The sequence below is a fragment of the Cupressus sempervirens genome, chromosome 5 (assembly GCF_028749045.1).
Source record: "Cupressus sempervirens isolate cs-2001-9-10 chromosome 5, ASM2874904v1, whole genome shotgun sequence".
In the NCBI taxonomy this organism is placed as follows: Eukaryota; Viridiplantae; Streptophyta; class Pinopsida; order Cupressales; family Cupressaceae; genus Cupressus; species Cupressus sempervirens.
The window spans coordinates 122548973-122575821 of NC_143122.1; positions in this window are offsets into that span (position 1 = coordinate 122548973).

A 26849-nucleotide genomic window follows, 5' to 3' on the forward strand; every position below is an offset into this window, starting at 1 on the left:
AATTACAGGAAAATTAGTGCACATCTCAAATATCTTTCATAGCCCATAGTTCCCTACATCCATTTTAGCTTTCATAAAATCCATTTGAGGCTCCAAAAATCCTTTTTGCCTCCATTGTCTCAAATATAGCACTCTGAGTCCACTTTTAGCCTTCGCAACCTACTTTTGGGCTCCTTGATTCTTGATATGTTCCAAAAGGCCTCGTTCATTTCCATATTCCAACAAATCTCACCCATGTCCTCCTTTTCCTTCAAGCAAATTCAAAAATTGTCAAAAACATTAAAAAACAGTAAAAAATTATCACAAAATTGTCAAAAACATTAAAAAATGATTAAAAACCATAAAAAAACACTCGAAAAATGTCAAAATTTGTCAAAAACATTTTTAAAATTCTAAAATCATCAAAAACAGTCAAAACATCTCAAAAATATCAACAACAACCCGCAACTCTAACCAAATAATAACAACCTCATCCCAAATAGGCTATTCAAATTTGAGTAAATTATTTTTGTATTTTTCAATCTGATGATCCATTGATTTCATGTTGAGATGGTGTCCGTCTATAATTGTCGCTCCTTCGGGACAGGTTTGCATACCTCGACTGGTTTTATATGAAATTAATGGTGAGGCCCACGAGATTGAAAAATATGTAAATATTTTATGGCATATTTTATTACCCTATTGCCTTTGGCAACAACACCTCTCGATGAATTTCTAGTCTTATTTATGTTGTAGAGACCATAATTGATCCAACAACCTTTCAACAAATATATCAATGCTATCCCAAAAAGCCCAGATATTCGTTGACTCTTTCATTGTCATCTAACAAGGGCTCATAATAAGTAAGTGTACGTTTGAGAGACCGCAAGGTCCTCAAGCACCTTTTTTCGGCCCCCAATGCCTTTTTAAGGCCTTATTAGCGCCTTTCAGGCCCAGATGCCTTTTTTAGGGTCCCATAGCATGCCTTTTTCAAGGCCTTGTTCGTACTTTTTAAAACCACACACCTTTTGTTCAGGGCTCCATAGTGCCTTTTTAGGCCCTAACATCTTTTTCAAGGCCCTATTTCACCTTTTCAGGCCCAAATGCCTTTCTCAAGGCCTTGTTTCACCTTTTCAGGCTCCAACAACTTTTTCAAGGCCTCTCTAGTGCCTCTTTCAACCATCAAAGCCTCCCATTGGCCGAAACACCTTTTTATAAGCCCTGTGAGTGTCTATCTCAGCACACCTAGAGAAAAATCTGACCTTTGGCTCAAAAGCTTGTCTAAAAAAGTTATCAATATATACAAAATTATGCCTTGCAATTCATGGTTTAGCACTTCTTGCTTTTTCCACCTTGAACACCATGACTCTCCAAATGTTACACAAGTTTGTACTCATCCTTTGTTAAGAGCCCACATTGACATTCAGTTCCCACACATAAGTGAAGGTCAATCTTCCTCTAAATGTCCCATTGTTCCCACTTTCATGGATATTAACAACCTTCCAAATATTCCCAAAATCATCCAAATATTTATAAAATTACAAAAAAATTCAAATATTTATGAAAATATAAAAAACATCCACATATTCCCAAAATGCCAAAAACATCCAAAACATATCCACAAAATACAAAAAAATAGAAATGCCAATGTTTATCCAACATTTTCAATCACATTGTTCATTAACATGAGCGCCAGTTACCTTTTTGCTTGCCACAAAAACAACACACTTTTTTATTCTATTATGACAACAATGATAATAGTACATTCAAAATAACATCTAGCATATCATTTATTTTAGCCTCCCCTAGGGAGGTGGCAGGATAGGATGTCTAGTTAGGGGCATTTCCCTAGAGCCAGTCCTAAAGGATGAGGCCCCTAGCATCAATCCTCCTCACACCCACACAACATCCATTAGAATAAATAATCTCCCACTGTGCAATTTAGCGTTTAATAGTTGTGTAAATTCCCTATCTACAAATTGAGTTTCTCATCGCTTCTCATTGGGGATTGATTGACAAAGCTGCATATAATAGGCGACTTCTTGGTGTACTTTCGCAGTCTGTTGCATATCCACAAACACATTCTCCACCAGCTTATTTATACTCGGTATAGTGATTGCTCGTTGGGCCATATCTCGCTCCTATTGCATCCGATTAGTTGTCATTCTTCAAGGCTTTGTTAGTCTCAGATTGGTTTTGACATTTGAGTGTCAACACACTTAACCAATTCTTTAGTTGGTGCCGAGTATAATACAGAAGTCGAGCTACAATGTATGCCAAGTTAGAAAATTCAATAGGTGTCGAGTGATCTTCAGGTGTCGAGTAAAGTTCAAGAACTGAGCGATGTATAGATGTCAAGCAAAGTATAGATGCTGAGTCACTATAGATGCCGAGTGAAACAGAATTGCTATAGGAGCCGAGTGAACCAGTTTTTCTATATGTGTCAAGCATCAACAACTAGTATGTACCGAGTAATATAGAATCAACATATGAGTTTGTGCCTTCACAAACTCAGATGTAAACCATTTTTGGAGTCAACATGGGATGAATCTCGAAGGATCTTGAAGATAAGATTGAATCTTTTGCATTACCTATGTAATCAACATGCAACCAATAAAAAAAATGCAGAAGGCATGCAACCAATAGGAAAAGTGCAAGAAATGAGCGAGAAATGAAGATTTAATATTAATCGTAGATTCATACCTAACCCTAAGTCTTTGAAATCTTTTAAAGGAGAACAAAACACCATTATGTGTGCACAAGAGAGGATATGTATGGGTGAAATATAGCGAAGTGCAGAAGAGTACAAGATTTAGTGAAGAATAGAGCAACATGGCATAATTCAGTTGTTGAAGAACAGAGTATCAGAACTTCATAGAGTGACATATCAAATCAAGCAAGGATCAAATCAGTAAGAGCAGAACAAGGATCTGGAATCAGCAATTGAAGATTGCAAAACTATCAGGTCAGAGACTTTCTAATACTCTCTAGAAATTGTATTAGATATGGAAATCCTATGGACTTAGGTTGGCCTAGTAGCCATTTGTCAAATCCTTTAACAGGGTGGCATTCCAAATGAATGTACTAAAGTCCTTTAACCAGGCCTACTTTTAGCAGGGTAGTGAAATCCTTTAACCAGGTCACTTTTTATAGGGTGTAAAGTCTTTAACAGGACAAGCCTTTCACAGGGCAGACCATTGGAAGTGGTCAAACATTGTAACCTTGAACAATTACACATTGCTACAATAATATTTTGTGGGTGTCATCCCCACCCCCAGTTTTACCTTCTCATTTTGGGGGGTTTCTAGGTTACCAAATTTGTGTGTTGTCTATTTTCATGCATGTCTTTACTTTCATGTTTATTAGATATATTAGATGCATGTAAATGATATTAGTTAAAAGGATTTGAAAAAGTTAAAGTTAGTTACTTATGATTCACCCCTCCTCTCGGAAGGAAATGTTCCCACTTGTTAATTCCAACAATTGGTATCAGAGCCAAGTTCTCACAAGAAGGAGCCTTACAGGTTGGAGAAAAGATCTAGAAATGGAAGTCTACAAAGTTGGGAAGATCATAGAGAATTAGGCAATTGACATATAACTTGCTTTACATGCTTTGGAAGAAGCTAGAGGAGAACTAAATAAATCCTTAAAAAGAAGAAAAGAGATTGCCATAGCTGAGAATGACACATAGTACAAAGAGATTGACACCTCAAATCTATTTTCAAATGGAGATTCCAAAGAGTTTGATGCAACAATAGCAGACCCGATCTAGAAGAATAGAGCTCAAGCAAAAGAAATCAGAATACTCAAGCTTGAACAAAAATCACAAGCCATGATGCTTTGTGAAGTGACAAAACAGAAGAAAAGAGCCATTGAAGGCAAGGCTATGCTAGAAGAAGACAAGAGAAACCTTGCCAATGTACTAGAAGAAAATTCAATTGAGCTAGCAAGAATTTCAAACATGCAGCTAGACACCTTGAGTCAGATGATGAATGCACATCAAGAACTAAATGTCAAGGACATTGAGATCTCTACACTGAAGATGCAAAATGAACAACTGCAAAATAACTTGAAAAGAGAGAAGGAGATTTCAAAAAGCTTCAACAAATCTAACGAGGCTATCAAGTACTTTGAGCAGCTATTGAAATCACCAAGGGCTAGCAATGATACTTCAGGACTAGGTTAAATTAGCATTGAACAAGGAGAGTCATCCAAGACTGCAGAAGAAAGGAGTAACAAAGGTAAGAACACTAAACCTACTTGTCATTTCTATGGTAAAAAGGGACATACCTGTAATGTATGTAGGAGAAAAAATGCCCATCAGCATGATAAGCCTAAGAATGCAAATCATTGTGAAAAACAAGGACATCAAGCACATGACTGCAGGACTAGGACTATCAGAACATCAAGATTTGAAGGTCACTACTACAATTGCAAGAAGTATGGACATAGAGCTTTTGAGTTTATATCAAAGTCTACGTGGATATCAAATCAAGCAGAAAGGGAAGGTAACCATGATCATCACTACAATTGGGACTACAACACCAGGTATAGTTGTCATTACTATCAGGAATATGGACACATTCCTGAAAATTGCATAAGGACACATTTCAGAGGGAACTATAGTAGATGGTTGAGCCAAACCACATGTTTCAGTTGCTTGAAGACTGGTCATATTAGTAGGGATTGCCCAACAAGGTCAAAGGCATTCAACTCGAAGAATGACAAAGGTAAAGAGAAGATAGATGTTGAACACATCAAAGGAGAAATGAACAAGACATGGAAAAAGAAAGATGAGAGTAGCACATCAAATGAAGGGATCACTTTGCCTAACAAGTCAAGTGGTCACACTTCATCAAACTAAACAAGAGAAGGCATAAGGGATTGATTTTTAAAGTTTTATCATACATTAGTTCCTAGAAAATAATAGATCAGCATGAAAAAAGATGCAAAGTTAAAATTTCAAAAGTTTGCAAGTGTTGCCGAGTTGTCCTAATATGCCGAGTAAAAATCTAGTACAAGCCAAGTTGATTGTCAAAATAGTAAGAGCCGAGCTGATAAAGGAAGCCGAGTAAAGAGGAAAATTTAGTTGAAGCCAAGTAAGTAATACTCCTATAGAAGTTGAGTGGTGAAAAGATAATAGAAGCTGAGTAATGTAGAATCCTTTAGAAGCCAAGTGGACAATTATAACCGCATTGAGCATTAAATGCAATGAAAATAGGGTATAATATCATATTTTCAATCATTTTTCTTCATCGAGAACAAAGAGCAAAGATGAGAAAGAGCGCAAAGCAAATCCAAAGCAGAGAATCCAGTGTATAAGAAGATTTCAACAACATTCCGAGCATGATTCCATCAATTTTAAGGTATTTACCACTATGTCGAGCTATGCAATTTTGTGTTTTCTTTGTATTAAAACCCTAGATTGTGTAAAATGGCTTCTAGTTCTAGAAAAACTCAGGAGAAGGAACAATATGAAGTCCAACTAGTATCCAAAGAGGTCAAACAACTCGATTTTCATCCAATCCCAGAGGTTGCATACGAGAACGACCCGATTGGAGCCCTATCCATCAAACCCCCTAAGGTTGTAATGGTTCAAGATGTAAGGAAATGCTATAATTGCAAGATTGGAGCCATAAGTGACATGAAAATGAGGGAGGAATATGAAAAATTGTGTGAAAATGGAGTGTTGAAGGAAGAGTATAAAATTGTTGGAAGGAAGGGTTTAACACGAGCCCTAGAATTCCCTACAGTATTCAAGACTTAATGAATTAGGCTAGTATTGAGCATAATGCATGATGGAAGCTTATAGTTGGAGGATGGCCCTATAAAAATCACAAAGAGAATTGAACATAGAGTGAGAGGATACCCAATCCTAGATTGGTTGAAGAACCTTAAGAGTGATTCTAAGGAGGCAATTGAGAAAAACACAGGTGCAAAATAGAATAAGAGAGGGATGACAATTGACACTATCCAAGACCCTCTAGTTGACTTTGCTATTAGGGTCATTGCTTACAAATTCTACCAATCTAGTAGACTCAAGAGTGTGCCTTGTATTGCAGTAGATGTAGGATACAAACTGGTGAAGAAAGATCATACTTATGAACTTGCAGAGCTGCAACTGCAACAGATAAATGAAAATCTAGCAGTAATCAAGAGAACAAAGGGAGCCCAATGAAAATTTGGTGCCATTTTGATATGTATTTTCTTTTATGTTCAGAATGAATTTCCTTCTTTTTGAAAAGTTGCATGGAAAAATGATAGGTCAATCATAACTCAAGTCAATGAATACATAGAGTAGATGGGAGCTAATTTTGAGACCTTGATGACTAGTTATTTTGAGGACTTTAAGAAGACAATGAAGCAAAGGCTTAGAATTCTAGTTTCCTTAGTGGAGAAACATGTAAATGATGTATGTTTTTTGGTAGATATAGACTATACATACATACAAGTTGCCATACCAAGAGTGAGATGGCTAAGACCTCTTGGGTATGAAATAAACATGGATGAGGCATCAATAGCAATAACTACACTACTTGCAGAGGAGATAGACAAGGATGCACCACATTTTGGAACTTATGATGTGGTGAGATCAAAAGTGGATATGGAGTTGAAGACTGCCTCCACTTTGAAAAAGCAAGATAAGCTTGTTAAGAAGCTAAAATCAAAATTTGGGGAAGGTGCTACAGAAGAAGTAAAAGAAGAAGATGAAGAAGAACAAGATCAGGGGCCACTTGCCTTAACCCAAGGTATGGGAGAAGATGCAGATAAGGAGGAAGGTGTCATCTAGGAAGCACCAAAGGCTGAGCCAAAGAAGAGAAAAGCCCAAAAATAGCCAGTGGCACTGCCCAAGTGAAAGAAGAAGGCTACAAAGCCAAGCCCAGCTAAACTAACTACAAGGGCTGACACTAGGGCTACAACAGAAGGGGCAAAAGAACAGGGGAAACAAAAGGCAACAAAACAAGAAGGGCCTACAGAGAAAAAGAAAAGAAGAAGGTATGTTGCACCCCCTGATCAGACGAGGAAAGAATAGAGTCTGATGAGGATCAATTTAGACTGGTAAGCCATTCTGCCACATCTAAATTGGAAAACATTTGCAATAATATTATAGATAATGCAGATTTAATTGTTCTATAGACCATATATTTCAATAAGTTTTCAAAGGAACAACAAAACATAGCGGAAGAATCCATCTACACTATGATGGCTAAGTTCAAGACTACCCCACTTGAACTAGATAACTCAATGCCTAAGGAGCTAAGCTCATTAGTTGAGAATAAGTGGCATTACTATCTCAAAATGGAAAAAGAAATAAGAGAGTCTACATTGGCTCATGTAATGCTAGACCTTACTAAAGGTCAAATAACAAAGGCTAGTAAGAAGCATGGGATCAAATTTGCACCCAAATACAGAGCCTTCAAAATTTTGCAGAACCAAATAAAAGATGTTGTCCAAAAGTGCACACAGATGTGGAAATTAATATATGGTTTGACAACTATGAAAGAAGGGTAGGAAGACCCATTTGAGGGTAAAAATGATGAAGAAGAATAAGAGAATGAGAAAGAGGAAGAAAGAGAGAAAGACAAAGATGAAGGAGAGAAAGAGATAGAAAAATAGATAGTGGAGAAGACACATGGTGAAGAGGCAAAAACTGAAGAGTAGTAGACTGAACAGAGTGTCCAAGGCACCCAACTACCACCACCAAGTCCTCCACACACAACATCTACAGATATAGTAATTGTAAAGGATGTTCCTGACACCTCAAGTTAGAACATCAATCCTTTAACTGCAGAGGATCTCAAAAAGATCCTTCACCAATCTACATTGCAAGCACAACTTTGTACAAATTCAGTTTTGGTGAGTGTTGATGAGTTACAAAAAGCTATATCAAAGATAGCAAGGGAGAAAGAAAGCACACAAGAACAATTTTCACAACCTCCCATAGCTACAATAGATCAACCCAAAGAGCAAGAAGAACAAGACAAAATTGCTAAGGTTGATAGTACAGTTGCAACAACAACTACTACTGAGGAGCAAGCAAAGGAACAAATAGGGAAAGATGTTCCTACTACACAAAGTCAAGATGCACCTCCTCAAATCATCATTATTGATCAAGGCAGTAGAGAAGAGGAGAAAGAAGAAGAGAAAACCCCTAAGGAGCAGGAGGCGATACAAACATTGGTGAACTTGCCTACCTTGGGAACTCCTAATAAGAAGCCAAGCACTGATGCAATACCATTGCAGATTTCATCACTAGGCTTGAGCTCTACCAAGGTTACAAGGGTACTTCACTATGGAGACCCTGCATTTGATGAAGAAATAATGATACCCAGTTATGACTCAAGAACCATGAACCTACAATAGATAAATGAAGTGCAAGAGGCACTAGAAAGGAGGAAGAGATAAGAGATACTCATAAATGAGTATAGGTAGAAGCAAGCACTAGTGGAAATCAAGGACATATTTCTTGATGCATTCAACTTGCAAGTACCTGATGAAACCCAGCCCATAATGGAGCAATTGTCCAACATTGTGGACCAGGTACAGAATGAGGACCTAGAAACTAATGTTAAACTATTAGAATGGTTAGAAAAGAAGTTTCAGATGAAAGTAAATGAGAAAATATCAAGTGAAATAACACTTTCACAAGTTGAATTGGCAAAGAAGATTGAAAAAGTGAAGAAAGTACTTGAGAATGTATTGTCATTGTACACTAAGTTGTGTGATTCATCTTAAGGATACTAAGCTTGGAACAAAATCTAAAGATTTATAGCACTCAGCTACCCAAAGATCTAGCTCAAAGTGAGAAGCATTTTGCAGCTACACTTCACACGCAAAAAGAATTAGCTATATTAATAGCAGAAGAGGCCAATATTATGGCCAAATTGATGCAGATTCAATCTTCCATTACCCCACATCTAGAAGTAATCCATAAAGAATAGGCCTATGCAAAAAATGTTCTAAAGAAAGCTCCTAATCTTTCTACTCTAGAAGGCCTTGTACATCTTGCAGCAGAGACAACCATCTAGCACAAGTCATTGGAGATTGCTTTAGATAATTGGGATGCTTCTCTCAAGATGATTTGATTATGGAGGTAAATAAAACATTTTTGGCAAAATATTCTATTTATCCTTAGGACCCTTTGACATAAGTGTCAAAAAGGGGGAGAATATACTCATGGGGAGATATAATGTTTTGGGGGTTATGTGAATAATAATGGTTACATAATAATACATTCTTTGATGGAAGAAATATAGAATATCCAAAGGGGGAGATATTCAAATTCACATTTGAGGAAGTAATAAAGCCAAAAAGATGCAAAATTGCAAGAATATGTGACAGGGAACAAATTCAGAAACAGGGTACACAGATACAAATAAAGGTAGATAAGGCAAAGAGTATAAGATATATCAACATGAGACATATTCAACACAAGAATTTTGGTTACAGGAATGGAAATGGCACATCAACTCAGGAGGAGTCACAAGATTTTGAGGTATACAAAATTTTGAATAAGTTTTTGAAGTCTTGTACATATTCTATTTTCCTTAGGACCCTTTGACATAAGTGTCAAAAAGGGGGAGAATATACTCATGGGGATATATAATGTTTTGGGGGATATGTGAATAAGAATGGTTACATAATAATACATTCTTTGATGGAAGCAATACAAAATATCCAAAGGGGGAGATATTCAAATTCACATTTGAGGAAGTAATAAAGCCAAAAAGATGCAAAACTGCAAGAAGATGTGACAAGGAACAGATTCAGAAACAGGGTACACAGATACAAATAAAGGTAGATAAGGCAAAGAGTATCAGATATATCAGCATGAGACATATTCAGTACAAGAATTTTGGTTACGAGAATGGAAATGGCACATCAACTCAGAAGGAGTCACAAGATTTTTAGGTATACAAAATTTTGAATAAGTTTTTGAAGTCTTGTACATATGTCGAACATAATATGTAGTATACTCATAGAGATTAGATTTATAATGTTTAGTTAAGTGTTTTTGCCACTCATGTCAAGGGGGAAATTGTTAGTCTTAGATTGGTTTTGACATTTGAGTGTCAACACACTTAACCAATTCTTCAGTTGATGTCGAGTATAATACAGAAGCTAAGCTACAATGTATGTCGAGCCAGAAAATTCAATAGGTGCCGAGTGAACTTCAGGTGCCAAGAAAAGTTCAAGTGCCAAGTGATGTATAGATGTTGAGCAAAGTATAAATGTTGAGTCACTATAGATGCCGAGTGAAACATAAGTGCTATAGGAGCTGAGTGATCCAATTTTTCTATATGTGTCGAGCATCAACAACTAGTACGTGTCGAGTAACACAGAATCAACACATGAGTTTGTGCCTTCACAAACTCAGATGTAAATCATTTTTGGAGCTGACATGGGATGAATATCGAAGGATCTTGAAGATAAGATCAAATCTTTTGCATTACCTATGTAATCAACATGCAACCAATAAGAAAAATGCAGAAGGCATGCAACCAATAGGAACAGTGCAAGAAATGAGTGGGAGATAAAGATTTAATATTGATCATAGATTCATACCTAACCCTCAGTCTTCAAAATATTTAAAAGGAGAATGAAACCACATTATGTGTACATAGGAGAGGATATGTATGGGTGAAATATAGTGAAGTGCAGAAGGGCAAAAGACTTAGTGAAGAACAGAGCAACATAGTAGAATCCAGTTGTTGAAGAACAAAGAATCTGAACTTCGTAGAGTGACATATTAGATCAAGCAAGGATAAGATCAGTAAGAGCAGAACAAGGATTTGGAATCAGCAATTGAAGATTGCAAAACTATTAGGTCAAAGACTTTATAATACTCTCTAGCAATTGTATTAGATATGGAAATCCTATGGACTTAGGTTGGCCTAGCAACCATTTGTAAAATCCTTTAATAGGGTGGCATTCCAAGTAAATGTACTAAAGTCCTTTAACCAGGCCTACTTTTAGTAGGGTAGTGAAATCCTTTAACCAGGTCACTTTTTACAGGGTGTAAAGTCTTTAATAGGATAGGCCTTTCATAGGGCAAACCATTGGAAGTGGTCAAACATTATAACCTTGAATAGTTACACATTGTTGCAGTGATATTTTGTGGGTGTCATCCCCACCCCAGTTTTACCTTCTCATTTTGGAGGGTTTCTGGGTTACCAAATTTGTGTGTTGTCTATTTTCATGCATGTCTTTACTTTCATGTTTATTAGATATATTAGATGCATGTAAATGATATCAATTAAAAGGATTTGAAAAAGTTAAAGTTAGTTACTTCTAATTCACCCCCCCCCCCCCCCTCAGAAGTAAATCTTCCCACTTGTTAATTCCAATAGGCTCCACATCCTCATTTGCTTCATCTAATCATTGTTGTAATTGCCTCACCTTTGACTCGCTCAACGCTAATTGCTCTTGCAACTGCAACGATAGGGTGTTCAAATTTTCAATTGCATCCCTTAAAGACTTGGAATGTGCTTGTAATAACACTAGTTCATTGTACACACTTTCCAAACCCACTTGCACCATTCTTAGTGACTCCTATAGTCTTTGCACTCATGCTTGCTCTACCTGCAGATCCGAATCATTTCCTCCTGCTCGTGACTGATCCACTTGTAGTTTTGCTTCCAACGATCACACTTGAGCCCATTCTAAATTTACCACCACCTAGAGCCATGTCACTTCTATATGTGCTCCATCCTCATGAGCTTTCCCCATCAACCCCAACAAAAATGTGACTTCTTGCTCCATATTTTTTGCCTGAACTCTCTCTACGGCCAACATTTTTCATAAATCCTCCACTTCACTTGTTGCTTGTGCTCCGTCCTATGCCTTTAGCTATGGCTCCACCACACTAAATCCACTCTCCTCCTCTTTCATCGACTTTTTCCCCAAAATCTTGAGGCTAATCAACTGGCTTGTTGTGCTCATCACCTCACCCACACTGATGTCCTCTACCACTCTCTGAGATTTTCCCATGGTCTTCTCTAGAGAATCCATCTCGCTTGTCTCTATCCTTGCTTCAAACATGCTCTTCGTCACCTCAGGCAGACTATTCTCCACCTGCATCATTGGTGCATCACCCAATACCACTTGCAAAGCCTATTGTATTGCACTCCTTGAAAATATCATCAATGCTAACAAAGGAGTTTCTTCTACCCTAACTCCCAAACCCTCAGGTTGTGCTTGTGCTAGCCCCACATGACTTGATTCGTCACATTCATGAACTAACACTTGCAATTTAGGTTGATACACCAATTCCCTAGAGGTCTGCTAAATGCATTTTTTGTTCATCCTTGCCTCACCCATCCTCCCTCACTAACATCACCCTCCTATTGTGATTGATCTAGTGAACCCAACATGATTTCAAATGCACACTTACCTGACCTTTCAAACAAACTAAGAAGTTGCGCTATCTCCTTCAATGTGCTTTTGTGTACACATTCATCATCTATTTATGGTTGTCACTCACCATGCCTTACACTTCACTAGCCGTGTTACGTGTTTACTTTATACATCCTGTCGCATCAGTACCAAGTACATTTTCCACTCTTCTTTGACATTCAAATCCCAATCCCCATCGACAAATATCTTCCACCACAGTCTTTATGGTCCTATTGCTGAATTCCCATTGACATATGCCACACTTTGTTACCAGACTCCTGTAACAGTTGCATCCGCAGAGAATTGAACAAACTTGACACTATTGCACACAACTATCAACAATTTTGGTTTGCAAATACTACTTTTTTTATTGTTACATGCTTTTAGTACCTCAATGATGTACTTAACCAGAGGTACTAGGATGAAGCCATGATATCTTATTTGTTCTTGGTTTTTCACTACTCTGCTCCAATGATCCTTTAATTTTACTCATTATTGTTGTCCACTTGTAAGTGCCTCCTCTCATTTGGAAGGCCATGTGTACCTCAACTAGTTTTGCATGATATCTTAGGTAAGGTTCTTTATCTGACATGTGTCTGTTCACGTGCTTGTTTTCATTTACCATGATCATAAATTTTATTCCTAAAGGTTGTCATATCTTTCATGTACATTTTTTTGGTCGTAATTCTTAGTGTGATACAATATTCATATCACCATAGATGAGCAGGTGGTGGTTGTACTGTGTCACTTTTTATTTAGGCACTCAATGATGACATTTAATTTGCATCTCTTTACAAAAAGTGATAGCTAGCGACATTCATCTAGTTTGCATTTCATCTTGGGTACCTTAAAAACAAATAGTTAGCACATAAATTAGGATTACACAAGAAAGCCTACACCACATTATTCAACAACACAATTCAAAAACAAAGATCAAAAGGTGAATAACATCAAGATCATCATGAGCTTTTAACACTCAACTATTCTGGACTTTGTCTCATAGCAACAACACCGCCATACATTATCCCATTATGTCCTCTGCACCTATTGTATTATGTGACCTTTGATTCTCAAACAATTTCGATCACTTTTCCCTTCTATCACACTTCTTTTTCTCCCATTATTCATCATATTCTATGTATTCAATATTTCACCATTCTCACTGGGATCTCAAGTTTCCTTTGTGGCTTTCGAATCTCAAAAGTTGAGTTACATCTCTTCACAACATTTCACCCATAGCCTCATTTTTTAAAATAGAATTTACGACATTTCTCACTGCATCCTCATTTAATCCATTATAATTCCTCATTTGCATTTCATATTCATTCTTATTCATTTTCATCTTTATCTTCATTAGTTCATTTCTCATTTTTCATTTTCACTTTCTTCTTTCATCACATTCCATCTTCATCACATATCACACATTAAACACTTGCTTTTTGTTTTTATCATTTCCTTCCATTTTTCACTTTCCTTTCACTAGTATCATTTTTCTCTTTTCAATTTTGTTTTTTGGTTTTGATTCCATTTCATTATTATCATTTCATTTTACGTTCATTTCATTTATGCCTTTTCATCACATATCCTTTCATTTATGCATTTCATTTCACCATATTTCATTATCGTCTATTCCATTATTTTATTTTTCATATCACATCATTACATCATATTTCATTTCATCATCACATTTCATTTCATTGATACTTTTCATTTCATCACATTTCATTTTAGACATTTTCTTAATATATATTTCATCTCATTTCATTTACATATATTTCATTACATCCCATTTCATTTACATACAGTTCATTACATTCATTTTTATTTATACATTTTATTTCCTCACATTTCATCTCATTTCATTACATTCTATTTCTTTTAAACATTTCATTCAAACATCTCATTAGCACATTTCATTCGTACAATTCATTTATCTACTTCATTTCTACATTCAATATCTACATATCACATTATTACATTAATAATTCACATTACATCAACATCTACAACTATCATATAAATAAAATCACAACATCACATACATGCATCCATCCATAACATAAGATATATAAAGTTCATGATATAACAAGTGCACAAGTCTGAACATCAAAAAGCTTGAATAGTCATATATCAAAAGATTGAATCATCAACATCAACATCAAAAGGTTGTCATCATAAATGATACATATGACAAGCCAATAACAGTGCAATACAACATGATACATAGATCAACCCTATGTTTCACCACCTGCACCATCTGTACGTGTCTGATTTGACTCCCATCTCAAGGAGTCTACTTTGTCACCTCTATAGCTAGTGTTATCAAAATAGCGATGACCATCTGACTTGTAGTAACCCCATTTATCCTTAGTAGCGGTGGTGTCACTGGAGGTCTCGATGCCATCACAACTATAAAAACTTGTACTATACTTGTTAACTTTCTCATCCATGCCTCCATGGAACTCATATGAGCCTCTATGTCTGATGCCCCAACTGGTCTCTTTGGTGGTACCTGGTGCTGCCCCTATGGCTATAAACCTTGTGCAACTAGGATCAAGATCTGTATCTGAGGCCTCTGTCATCTAATACATTACACGTCATTTGGCAATTTGGCCTTGGTCTACTCTGTCCTACTCTAATCCACATCATCTACCCATTGGCTAGACCCTGTACCATTATCGATACCTCCTCTCATCGTCACCCCACCTTGGCCACATACCTCTCTCGATCTCTACACTAGGCCCTATACAACAATCTACCACTATGGTGATACTACTGCTCAACCTCACCCTCCATGCCTTCCTCATACCCTAGCTCCACCTCTAACTCTGCCTCTAGATCGGCATTGACCTCTGCCTCTCCCTTGTTCTTGCTCATGATCCCTATCCTCCCCTCCACTCAACTACTCTTCAATTCTAAGTATCGGCTCTGTTGGATCTATATGCCTTAGGAATGGATGCTCATAGAACCATCGTGCACAATCTCTCTCCATCCTAGCATCTACCTCCCCATCTCTCAATGCTCAAACCTGCAATGTCACAATCATCTACATGAATGCTTCCTGAAAGGTCTCATACTCCAAGATCGACACCCATACTAGCCTCTTTGACTACACCTTCACATAATGTGTTGATCACTGTGGCATGCCTTGCTGCCAACCAAACTGTCTCACTACCCTCCTGAAGCAAAATCTCTCTATCACTGAGGGAATTTGGCCAAGCAAAAATCATGGACAAAAGAAGTATACCAACTAATCATCATCTTTGTCCCATGCCTCAAAAAACCTTTATGACCTCCATACTACTTCATCAATGTCATCCAACATCCACTACCAGTTCTATGTCTTGGCTAGATGGGACTAAATGATCATACTTGAATAGGTATATATACGATATCTCCTAAGGCCATTGTACACATATTGGTCAAGTAATGGGAAGATGCTTCCATGTCCATATTTGTAATAAGACCACCTAGTGACAATGATGAGGCATCATAATACACAACTTGGTGCAAATCATGATATAAGTGGGCCAATATGCAGTTGCCCCATGCAAACCTTCATAGCTGGTCAATCATATCCTATATAAGGTGGCCCCATCTAATAGGACATCATGTCCTTGTCTATCTGGTAACAAAAACCCTCCTATTAATCTAGCCAAAATTGTAGGCAAAGGCTCATACTGTAGCATTTGAAACCATGGTACATTGTCATCATTGATATCATAATCCCCGTACACATTTCTAAATATTATCTTGTCCACACTCTGATCACAATAAACAAGATCTCCCACTATAGGGATTTGTAAAATCTAATATACATCCTCAAGAGTAATAGTCATCTCCCCTAGGGGCATGTGGAAGGTGTTGTGGTCTGATTGCCATCACTTGACCACAGTTGTCAATAAACCTCTGTTCACTTAGAACTGAGGCATTTGTAACAGATAAGTAAAGCCACATCTGTTGATCACCTAATGTTTTTCCGCAAACAATCTACCTATCAATTCTAATGGCCATGGCTACAATCCCTACACCATGATTTTGTGCCCACATACCTGTTTCATCAAATAATAAGAAAATGACATCAATTTTTATCACAAGTGATTAGCCTACATCAAACAAATATCAACATCTAGCTACTCAGCTAATGGTTCTATCTTGGACCAGTCATTTGTCCTCCTATATATCCTACGATGAACATGTTAGTTTTTCCTACTCTATATCCTGAGGGGAACACTATTTTCTACCTATTTAATATCGGCTGATTGATTTTATACATCACTCTGTGACCAACAGATCCCTATTGTTTAACTTGTTATGTGAATTCAAAATCATCTTAGGGTTTTATCTTACACTTTGAGGGATGTTGCACACATTTGCATCTAGATATGCAGTCATCTTGTTATTTGACACACCTAGACCTAGCCTTATACGCTATTTGAGCCATCAAAAACACTACAAGATTCCATGGTGCCACTTTATCAATCATATGTGTTCTTCTATAACACATTTGCGGTACAAAAGGAAAATGCACTATTAAATTTATTTGATGTGCTATTACTACCTAAAAAAGTGCTACAATAGTCATATGCACCTTTCCACTAGGCCAACATGCTACTATTATCATTGGATGTGCTATACAAGGCAAAAGTGCGATTACATTCATTATAGGCGCTATCCTAACAAGCGAATGCACTACCACATTCAAATGCACTAGGAATAATGACATATGTACTATAAAACATACATTCAATAGGACAAACACCCATTATTTTGACTCGTCAAACCCTATTTCACAAATATGCTACTTGATGCGGTACATGCGCTACAAGACTTCTCATATGTGCTATAATCTTTAAAAGTGCTATAAAAACCTTCAAATGCACTACACTTTTCAGTTATGCACTATTTCATTGTCAAACTAGGGTTTCATATGCACCATTTCACTATGTGGATGCGTTATTCTATTGGTTGGATGTGTTAAAATAATTTAAAAGCACTAAAACAAACATTAAATGTTCTAAAATGCTAAATTTACTCATTCATTCAACAAATCTGCGCAAAAATAAAAAGTACATTTCACAAATCTTAAATGATAGAGGATCTAGATAACTCAATGGGGCACTGTAGTCTATCAAACACTCATATTTGTGACCCCTCTCGAATCTATGCTCTCCCAATGGGACCACCATCCTCGCTAGCTTAGAACTCTAGTCACCAAAAGTAAAGGGGGAGTGTAAAAATGGAATGGGTAAAAGGACTTTTTGACCTATTTAACCCTCCTTGAGGGCATTTTATGACATGTTCAAACATTATGAGCCCTTTTTAAGACCTTTTGACCCATTTATGCGAACTAAGTATTCTTTAAACATCGCCTACGAAATCTACATCCACTCAAATTTTGTATCAAGTGTTTCAGGAATAAAATTGGACTCTCCATATTTTTCAACATCCAATTTTCCAATTTCATTTTTGAGGAGGCAATATACTCATATCACATAGGGGCATCAAAAATTTTCCAAATATAAAAAATGTTCTACATGAGCCAAAATTTCAAAATCGAATCAAATTGGGCATCTAAGCAAATTATTTTAAACAAAGGATCTTTAATCATCAGCAATCAGACATCAAATTATTAAGATTCAGGAATCATATCAACCTTGAGTTAGAAAAATACCATCAATAAGATATTTAGTCATCATAATTTAACCTAAAATCATAAAATCAAGATAGTCTTTGAACTAATATGCTTCGCATATTAGCTCAAAGAAGGGCATTTGTAGACACCTAAAAATTGGAAAAGGCCTAAAACAACACAAATTTTGATCAAACAATGCAAATTAAGGATAAAATCAAAGGAAAACAACAAACTTTCAAGTCAATCTTTACATCAAGTCATTAATCAATCAAATCACCTATCAAATAAAAAAGTACCTGAATCACTTGAAAAAGAGGAAAAACAATTCATAAAATCATAAAATGAAATAAAAAAAGGAAAAAGGAAAAGACAAAAATTGGAAATAAATGGAACATTTAATAAATCAATAAGAATCATTTATCACCACAAAAGTGAAAATCCTCTTTTTACATTTAAAAGGATTGAAAAATCTTCATTTATCCTCACAAACTAAGTCTGTTGGATTATTTCGCTTGGTGCCTCATGAGATATTTACAGTTTCACCATTATGCTCCAACCAAAAGTAAAATCTTGATCCTTACCCCAACCCCTTCTAAAATTCTATAAATAGGAGGGAAATTCAAGAGCAAAGGACCCAAGTTTTAGGAATCTACACTATAGGCACATTTAGAGTTATCATCTCTTTTAGCATTTTTATTATAGCGAATTCATGTCATTTTGATATTTAGTATTTGTTTCATGTTATTTAATATCATTTAGGCTTACATATGCACATGGTTCCAACATTCTAGTGTTTTTATCTTAACATAATCTACATTTTCATATATATCTAGCATATACTTTGATAGATCTGCATTCATAACATACTCCCATTCTAAAACTATCACTGAGATGTTGGTTTGAGAGAAAGCTTAGCAGTTGTAGTTAGAGAAACATGAGATATTTGTGGAGTCTTTGTTTAACAGTGATTTCTTGGGTTTAGAATAGTTCAAGGTTACTTTGATAACACTCTGCACTAAGGTCTCATGAATACACGATTCCATCGTGTACAAATGTTATATATGATACCTTGGTGATTATGTTTATACACATTCAAATAGTTCATTTTGATAATACTAAATTAATCAGAATTATATTTATTATGATTTGATGAGTTATTTTTTAAAAGTTTAAGATTGAAGTCAATGGATTTCATCACAGTTTTTGAATTACATAAGTGTTTTATATGAATACTACTTAGAAAATATAAGCTCATTGAAATTAGATTATAGATGTTGAATGGTTAATCCAATTATGCAAATTCATTAGATTTAATCAATGTGTAGAAATAGAAAAGATTACTAAAATCCAATTTAGAATATTTTGGGTTAAATTTGATTATGCAAGTTAAGTTTATATATATGCATTTTTTCTTGAATTACTGATATTCAAATTGAGTGGGTAGGAAAAAAATAACCATGGATTTAATCAGAGAACCAAGAACCAAACCTATGTGCAAATTTTTAAACCAAGGTTGAATCTAATGGAGATATTTGAACCTTGGTGTCATATAATTTAATTCATAATCAATTCTATGTATGAACTTAATTCATTCTATTATTAGTGACATGTAAATTGTGTTATGTAATATGATTTTATGGTGTCACTTGACATTTGTCATGTATATGTGTAAAATGACATGTCAATTAGGGTTGGCAATGCAACCCTTAATCTAAAATTGGACTTAATTAGGAGCCTAACTTAATCACCCTTTATTTAGAGATATTTTTTGAAGTTCCACCAAATAGAAATTTTGAATTCAAATTTCAAGTCACTTTTAGAGGCCAAAAAGTGGTCATAGGAGCCAAATTAAGTGGAATCTAAGTGCCCAAGTGGTAGGGGTATAATTTGGGGACCTAATTAGCACCACTATAAAGCCCGAATAACTTTAGGGACTCTCCAAACTTCTTGTTTTCCAATATTTGTGAAAATGGAGTGGTCTTATGACACTACTGATACCCATAGTCTTGCCCAAACTTGCATTAATGGTAGGGGACATGTATGATGGCCAAAGGACTTATGGTCAAATAAGAATTTATTGCTTGTAGGTGGGTGGGATTTGGAGGCTTTTTTAGAGGCCCTTGGAGAACTTAGTGGATGTTCACCCACTCTCTATCTTTAGAGACACTAGAGTTTAGAATTGGAGCAACAAAGGGATAGGGCTCTTCTCAACTTTCTATTCCACAACACATTTGAGTAAGGTTGGTGATTTATTTTCCACGGATGTTCTTCATGCTTGCAATAGAGTAGCTTGTGTTTGAAGTTATTGTTCTTGCATTTTTGCATTGTATAAATTATTGTATTGTATTTGTGAGGGTTGGGAAAATGGTGATTTCAATCTTATTTCTTGTATTTTCTTGAGGGATTGTTTATGGGTGTAAAGGTATTACTCACCCTTGGATAGAGAATAAGTGGCCTTGTGGGGTGAAGGGGTTAGTTTTGATTCCATGGAAGTGTAAAGTCTCTTCTCATGGAGAAGAGGGAAAAAGGCAAGGTATATGGGCCCTTGTTTACCAATGTATTTTGATGTTACTTGGGAGAGATAAGGAGAGCATGATTATGGAATATGTGTGTTATTTTGAGCCTTGTGGAGGCATAATTTTGTAAGTTTGTCAGTGGTATCTCCTTCATGGATGTTCCACCTTCACCCTTTGTCATGGGTTCATAGGTGTAACCCACTATGAAATCCTTGGTTGGGTGTTTCTTGTGATGTTCATGCATTGTAGTTTGAGTTTGAATGTGACCGATTTGGCATTAGTTCTCCTAGCTTGGTGGGTGACTTCCTTGAGGCCTAGGATCAGAGGTGAGCTCTCCATGGTATCGTTCATTCTCATATGGAGGTTTTTTTGTGGATTCAAATATTGGAGAAAGCTTGGAAAGTTGATCTCTTGTTGGTGTCATTGTGAATAATGAGAGTTCTTGATTTATTGTCTTTATTCTTCCATGTATTGTAATGAGTTGAGTGATAAAAATATCACTCCATATGTCAACCTCCTAGCTTTGTATGAATCTTAATGTTGGAAATAGAAGTGCTTTTTATGATTTTTTTGTATATTTCTCTGCTGTGTTTTATTGGAAATGAAAGAAAGCTTAGTTGTTTTCATTATTAAAGTTATTGATAATACAATGAAGTTCCAAATTTTCTATTCCATTGTATTCCTTAATGCGTGAAATGAATAAGTTGATTGTGAATTGGGTTGTAAATAGAATGCACAATAGGAAGAAAAATTAAGTTGATATGTTGTTTGAAGGATGTAGTGAAAATAGACTTATGTCAAATTGCTTATATCATATAGAAGATCCTTTCAATACAAAGTTGTAGCTAAAATCATTCTCATATCTATGATGTAATTTGATCATATTATTGAATCCATTTACATTTGCACTATTGAAGAAACAAACATCTCATTTCAAAGTTTCATTCTTAGAAATTATTCCTAATAGATCAAATGGACTAAATAGATTTACCAACTAGATTAATGCAGTTTGCTCAAAATCATATGTATAGAAAACTAATGGTCAAATACCTTGTTAGATGATAAAATTAATAAACTACCTATTAGGAATGATGAGATAATAAATAAATAAATCTCATTAGAAACTACTAGATAAAAACAAATGCATACCTCATACATTTATGGGACAACAAATTATCTCTCTAGAAAATGTATGGGATAAGATTTAATTCATCGCAAAAAAAAATATAGAGAGTTTAAGAAATGTATAATAAGAGCATAGAAAAGCAATGAAACATAAATGCATAAGTTTTCAAATATTCCTCCAAAACCCACTAAAAAATAACAGTAAAAAAAGGGCAAGTGGGAGATGGAGATGTGGTCCAAGTGGGGCACACCCCATCCCGCCATCCTATCGAAAAACTCACATTGATTTGGTGAAATTTGAAATGACATTCAATTTAAAACATTACCAACATTGTTAAAAAGACCTTTAAATTTAGCGGCCCCCCTTCCTAACTCCTAATTTCTCCCACACTCCACCTCCCTCATTCCCATGCATACCTCTCCTCCAAGTACGATGGCATGGTCCTGCATACCATGGGGGTATACACCCTTTGCTTGGATAAGTGCACCACCAAGTGGGCAGCCCACTTGCCAAGTGGGAATTGGACATGTAGGTTGGTAGGAGACAATACGATAGAGAAGTAGGATTAAGTTAGTAAATAGGTAGAATTAGTAAGTAATACATTTATTTACAAGTCAATTAAAATATTTAGTGGGTAGATTATATTAATCATAAATAACTTGTTTGTATGTGGGTCAGTTGTTTAGGTTAGTATATTTATTTTTCATAGTTAATAAAGTGGGACTTGAATAATAAGTGAATAGGTAAGTGTTGGAGGTTAATATTATCGTTAGCGATGATGGGTTAGATTATTTGGTAAGTACTTATAATTTAGTAGATTTATATTTTATGGTTAGGGGAATCATTATTTGGTATGGCTTGTTTTTTTAATATGTCTTAGTTAGTTAGTAATTTAGAGTAAAGTATTAATAAAGTAGTTTAATTAGTTAGCCATTAAAGGTTAGTAAGTAGAATTGAAATTGGTTGTTAGTAGATTAATTTAGTAAGATATAATGTTATTTAGTTAGTTAGTTCATGATTCTTACTTTATTAGTTAATAATTTAGACAATGAATAAAGTATATTAGTGTAGTGAAATTTATGAATTTGGTTGTATGAATTAAGTTTAACATATATAAGTATATATATAGTCTATTTGATTTTCTGGTTAAGATTTGATTTATGCAATCATAGTAAAGCTAATTACGTTTATATTCTAATAGGACTTCATTACTTAATATTATTATTTAATCAAAAAGATATCTAATTTGTGTATTTTTAAATCATGATTTTATGGATAACCTTATAGATGTTCCTATACATGTTTTTCACTTGAACCCTAAACTAGTGTCCTTATACTTTAAGCTAATTATGTCACAGGGATAATCCATTTTAATCACAAGGGAGAATTATGTGGAACCATGCCCTTCATAATAAATTCAATGACTAAACTACTATGAAATTTAAACAAATGGATACTTTAAATCTAACTACCATATGTTCCTATAACAATGCCATCTATGGATTATCAAACCTATTAAATTATGTCTCCACAAACATCTTGTGCATTTTAGTGAAATGTTTAGTTGAAATTAAGTAGTATGTTTGGACCTAGAAATGAAAGTGAAACTCTTTAAATGTACTTTAACTTTATCTTCCAACTGTCACCTTGATTGATAATGTAAATTTTAAACTTAAACCCTAAACACATTGTAACCTAATTGTGCAACCTCAAGACTTGAAAACTTGTAAGCTCTATCACACTGTTAACATATCTATAACTCATTCAATGTTAGTATGTAGACAACTTATTTATAACCTTCTTAAAAAAATGTTGGTTTGTTTTTGCCCTATTTTTTGGGCATGACAAGTTTATCAAAGCTCCCTCAACACAAAGAAGACCAACCAACTCCACTCAAGAAGATGGTATTTTGTAGGAACATGAAAAAGAGACGAAATATGCATTGGGTACTAAATAGTTCTATATGTTTGATTTTCTAACCTAAAAGGGATGAATAAGTAGGATAATTACACACTAGGAGATTAGGATATGCAGGAGTACTTGAGAATTTGGATGAATAGGTGATAATGAATAAGATCATGTAAGTTGATATAAATATTGATTAAAAAAAAGATACATGAAAACACAATATAAAGAAGGGACAACTTGGAGAAAAAGGGACTACTCTTCTACCAATTCTAATCTCCTATAAAGAGAATTACCAGAGAAATTCATATTTAAATAAGTGCATGTGAGGAGAGGTCTTACAATAGGATATAATATAGGCAAATGAAGTAGAAAGGGAAATCCTAATGGAAAAACTATGTGTTAAATTTGATATATGTCTCTTGTAATGTGTAATGTTCTTTTATGGTGCCACTTGACACTTGCAATGTTTATGAGTAAGTGGTGTGTCAATTAGGGTTTTGCAAGAGACACTTAACCTTGAACTAAACCTAATAGAGTGCCTAAGTCAACCCCACTTTCTAAGAGTTTTATGAGAACTCTCATCAAGTTGAATTTTGAATTCAAATTTCTTAGTAACTTTTGTGGGCTAAAAAAGTGGTCCTAGGTGTCATTTAAGTGCAATTTTAGAACCCATATGGTAGTACTATGAGTTAGAGGCCTATTTTTCTCAATTAGAAGGTCTAGATAAGTTCAGTGTCCCTCAAAATAACTCATTTTCCAAAAGTTGCAAAAATGGAGAAGTCATATGACCTTATCCTTGCCCACACACTTGCAATTATGGGAGGGGGATAATAGTGTAAGAGAAAGGGCTTATGTCATTTCCACTTTGAGATGGTGGGTAGTTTTAGAGACATTAGGTTTTTCAGAGATTGGAAGTGAAAGGAAAGGGACTCTTCTCAAATATTCATTTCCATTGTTTTGAGAAAGGTTGGTGACTCTTGCCAAGAGAATACTCTTTTCATTTTGTTGTGATTAGTATGTAAATGGACTATGAACATGTGTTGTATGAATTGCTCCTTGTATATTGTTCTTTTTCTTGTTAAGGTTTGGGTATGGAGACGATGACGATACACACCGCCCTAAGCTAGTCCAGATCCACACTCTGGTAGAAACCTCAGAGATCTCAACTTGTGCTCGCAAGCCACCAAGCAACCTCTTTGTTTCTAAATCGCAGTCACTAGCTCTTCTCACAAACATAATCCAAGATCCAAGTGTAAACTGCTCCACATTCAGCGCTCTGTCTACACACTCACAAGTCCATCACAATCCTGCTGTAAACTGCCTCACATTCGGCGCTCTGTCTATAGACTCAAGAAAACTCACTCTTCACTTCCTCCTTCTCTTTCACACCTTGAAACTTTCCAAGCTTTCCAAGCTTCTACTTCCCAAGCTACTCCTTTTCGAGTTTCTCCTTCTCAAACTTCCACTTCTTAAGCTTCTCCTTGAGCTTCCACTCTTCAAACTTCTCTTTGAGCTTCTCCAAGCTTCCCCTTGAGCTTCCACTTGAGCTTCTATTTCTTGAACTTGATTACAAATGATAATAAGCCTTGCTTAAATAGGCACTTCTAACCTAAGACATTACAAACACAACCAATGTGGGATAAAAGGTAAATACAACTACCTTTAAATAAATATTAAATTCCCACCCAAATACAACTCAGCACCCAACAAATATTAAATGCAAGTTTTAAGAAACTTTCCACAAGCTTCTAAGATGCCACCTACACACCTTGATTAATGGAATGACAACTAATTTTTTATTTTTTTTTTTTAAATTTATTTATTTATTTATTTATTTCAATTTTTAATTATTTCTCCTCTAATTTTCGTCACTTTTCTCTCTCTTCCAGAATTTTTTTTTTCAATAATTTTCCCATGCAAGATGCTCCTGCATCAGACTCCCCCGGTAGATAGAAAAGTGTGTCCCACACTTTGACGTCAAAAGAAAGATCTACCACCATCTTCATCTTCACCAAAGGCTTCCACCTCAACAGGGACAACAAAACCACCATGCAAATCTGCCACACCAACATCTCAACCATCCAATCAACAAGCTCATGCCCAAGAACAAACTGTATGTAATGCTTCATTAGCAAACTCCCTTTCACATCAACAACTAGTGCGTCCATATGAGCAATAACAAACTCCACATCAGCAGCCACATGTAGATCTCCATCAACACATGCCAAACTCTCAACACCAGAAACCTCATTGCTCATAACAAGATGCTCTACAATACATAACTCACCTCCAACAACCGGATCATCCATGACCAAGGGCTCTGCAACATTCAAGTCACCACTAACATCAACTAGATCATCCACAACCGAGTGCTCCACAATATCCATGTCAGTCTCAACCATTTGATCATGAAAACCAACCTTTGTGCCAACATCAACAACATTAGGAATATCTTTAGCAACAACCTCTAGTTACTCTGCAGGTTCTGCATCAGGCTCCACAAACTGATCAGCAAAACCAACCTCTTCCACCTTGACCTTCTTAGCTTGATTAGCCAATCTAGCATCCAACCGAGAAATCATCTTAGAAAAATTCCTCTCCACTATATCATGGATTTTCACAATCATCTTAGGGTCCAATCCTCTTGGAGCCATCTTCTAAGATCTTCGTAAACCCTCTGCAACAAATCCTTCCCACGCTCCTTGTGACAACCAAATTGTTTGCAAGTCAGATCACAACCTGCCACCTTGCACGAACAATCAGGAACCATATCACAAGTCTAGGACAACAAATTTGCAATCCACAAGCTCTGATAAACTTCACCCAACCAAAGTCCTGGTACAAACTTCCTCACACTTCGGCGATCTGCTTGTACACTCAGGAACTCCTGCTCTGATACCACTGATGACGATACACACCGCCCTAAGCTAGTCCAGATCCACACTCTGGTAGAAACCTCAGAGATCTCAACTTGTGCTTGCAAGCCACCAAGCAACCTCTTTGTTTCTAAATCGCAGTCACTAGCTCTTCTCACAAACATAATCCAAGATCCAAGTGTAAACTGCTCCACATTCAGCGCTCTGTCTACACACTCACAAGTCCATCACAATCCTGCTGTAAACTGCCTCACATTCGGCGCTCTGTCTACAGACTCAAGAAAACTCACTCTTCACTTCCTCCTTCTCTTTCACACCTTGAAACTTTCCAAGCTTTCCAAGCTTCTACTTCCCAAGCTACTCATTTTCGAGTTTCTCCTTCTCAAACTTCCACTTCTTAAGCTTCTCCTTGA